This window comes from Sinocyclocheilus anshuiensis, unplaced genomic scaffold (assembly GCF_001515605.1).
Source record: "Sinocyclocheilus anshuiensis isolate Anshui unplaced genomic scaffold, SAMN03320099.WGS_v1.1 scaffold1799, whole genome shotgun sequence".
NCBI lineage: Eukaryota > Metazoa > Chordata > Actinopteri > Cypriniformes > Cyprinidae > Sinocyclocheilus > Sinocyclocheilus anshuiensis.
Window position 1 is genome coordinate 119759 of NW_015552692.1, and position 2715 is coordinate 122473.

At 31.2% G+C, this 2715-nt stretch overlaps 1 protein-coding gene across 2 annotated transcripts in view; it reads right to left on the reverse strand.

The window, feature by feature from the left end:
- Nucleotides 1-2715, reverse strand: part of def6b (DEF6 guanine nucleotide exchange factor b) — a 16095-nt gene that overhangs the window by 5170 nt on the left and 8210 nt on the right. The window lies entirely within an intron of this gene.

A 2715-nucleotide genomic window follows, 5' to 3' on the forward strand; every position in this document is an offset into this window, starting at 1 on the left:
CCCAGGTGAATGCATGGGTGCCATTGGCCTGGTATATTTCTGTGATGTTGATGGGCCAGATGACACACTTTTGTCGCAGATTTCCCATGAAGAGCTGCAGACCAATGAGGGCAAAGACACTGAGGCAGAAAACGGTGAGGATCATCACATCTGACAGCTTCTTCACCGACTGGATCAAAGCGCCAACAATGGTCTTCAGACCTTTGAGATATTGAATATGCACACACATACACGCCCAAATATACACACACGCACACAAACACACACACACAATCAAACCTGTTACAGTTTGCACTGTCTGTTTGAGCTTCCTATTCACTTACAGTGTTAGATTTTTTTTTTTTTTGCAGTGTGTAATTTGTGAAAACTGATTGCTTTCGCTGCTGTACCTTTAAGATTTATATATGTAAATGACTTTTGTTCTAGGACAGTTCAGCTGTCATTTATTATGCAAGTTGTTATATAAAAATATAAAAGTGTGATGATCTGTAAATATGGGCGGGTCATATATTAAGGAGCGCCTGGTTGTCAATCAAAGGTCTCTCATTTTGAGTCATTTTTCTATAAATGAATGATTAAAATGTTTTAAGTTAAATATAAATAAGGTAATTTACTCTTGATTATGATTCTTTTATTATTTAAAAAAAATATATAATATTTTTGAAAATTAAATGAGTTTTTATTATAAATTTCTACTTGATGAGTGTTATTTTAGTATTGAGATACTATTATAATTTTTGTTGTTTAGTTTTTATTTTCAGCTTTTGTGTTAATATTACAGCTTTAGTAGTTTTGACACTTTTATTAGTTTTTGTTGTTTTTAAATATGTCTATATAATAAATTTTTATTTCCATTTTAGTTTTAGTTATTTTAGTACATTAAGTTAAACTAAATGAAAATGAAAAATGTTCCCTCGGAAACTAGCGGAGATAAAATAAGTTTGTGTTTTTTAAAAAAATGTTATGTTCTATTCTATTTCAATTTTGTAGTTAAAGTTTTGTAGTGTTGTGTGTTTTGTCATTTTTATTCTTTTTTTTTTTTTTAAATATGTCTATATACAGTAGCTATTATAAAATTAAAGGGTTAGTTCAAATTCTGTCATTAATTACTCACCCTCATGTCGTGAGGTCTTACGGGTTTGGAACGACATGACAGAGAGTAATTAGTGACAAAATTTTCCTTTTTGGGTGAACTATCCCTTTAACTTTTATTTCAGTTTTAGTTTTTTTTTTTTGGACGTCAAGTTGATAAATGTTGAGAATTTTTTATTTTTTTTATTTTTTATTTTATTTAACTTTTTTTTTTCTTTCAAGTTGCAATTTTTTTAATGGTTTTACTTACCTATAATAACCCTGGTCTAAATATCACAAAGCTTTTTTATTTCAGTTAATCAATAAAAACTAGTGTGGTCAATCGACTAAAAAAAATGTACTAATTAATCACACAGTTTTTCTGAAATTAATCGCGATTAATCCCACCTAACATTAAAGTTTTTAAATATACTTTTAAATTGCAATAATTTCAGATTCAATCTTCAAATTAATGTACAAACAACATAAAGACAGGGATATTTTAATATATCACATAAATATTTTAATATTTGTTTAATGGCATCTTTTTTTTATGACTGAAGGCCAGTATTACTGATACTAACACTACTGATTTCTCTATAAAATTGCCCCCCCTCCTCCTAATATTTAACCATTGACTAGCCATTCAGCATTACAGTATAACAGAGAGCTATCAATTAAAACATTTATTAGACTTTAAAAAAACAACTTCTAATTTAAGTGAACTTAAAACAATCTTCATATAAACCCATTTCTTTTTTCCTTTTTTTTTTTTCTTTGTCCTTTGATTAATAGACATCACAGCAGCTGGTTATTAGGTTGTTTTGGCTGCTATTACTTTAAGAGCTGCTGCTGCTGAACGTGACGCGGATCTGACACGCATTGTATTTTCTCTCAACTCTTTTTACCTTTTCTGACCCACTTCAGTTCTTAAAGTCTCTATTAATGAGCTGACGAGTTACATCGGGTGTGTTAGATGAGTGAGACAGTTTTGAAAACCATTTCAGACACATGTTCTTAAATGTGACTCATATAAAACATCACATGCATGCACAGTTTTAAGGCAGCTTTAATCGCCTTTTAACTTCATGACTTAATTGACCACGACATTGCATGCACGTAGTTTATTTCGTGCTTTGATATGAAATGATACAGGCTACAGCGCGCCGGCGCCTTTGTGCTTGCAATTTAAGATCACGCGCGCCGAGCACAGGACCCGTTATGAGTGGGGTGGCCAACACTACCCTTACGAAAAAGAAGTTTATTCAAGTGTGCTATTAGTATACTTCTTTTAAACTAAAAATAGGAAAGTATACTTTTAGTCTACTTTTTATGTACTTCTCAGAAATGGGCTTTATGTACTTCTCAGAAATATACTTAAAATTACATTTAAGTATACTTGACTTCTACTTAGAAAATATATTTTAGCTATAATTGTGCTCCTAGAATCCGTGTTTTCATTGTTATACTGTAGGGGGCGCTACTACACATCTTCTGTACAGAATTTCCAAAAAACACAAGTGAAGAAGAAACCGAAACAACAGATGCTTCCACATGTATTCTAACACGATCATCAGACATAAAACAGCATCAAAACTGTGTAACATTATGGAATAAAATGTCGACCAATGAAGAGGTAATAAT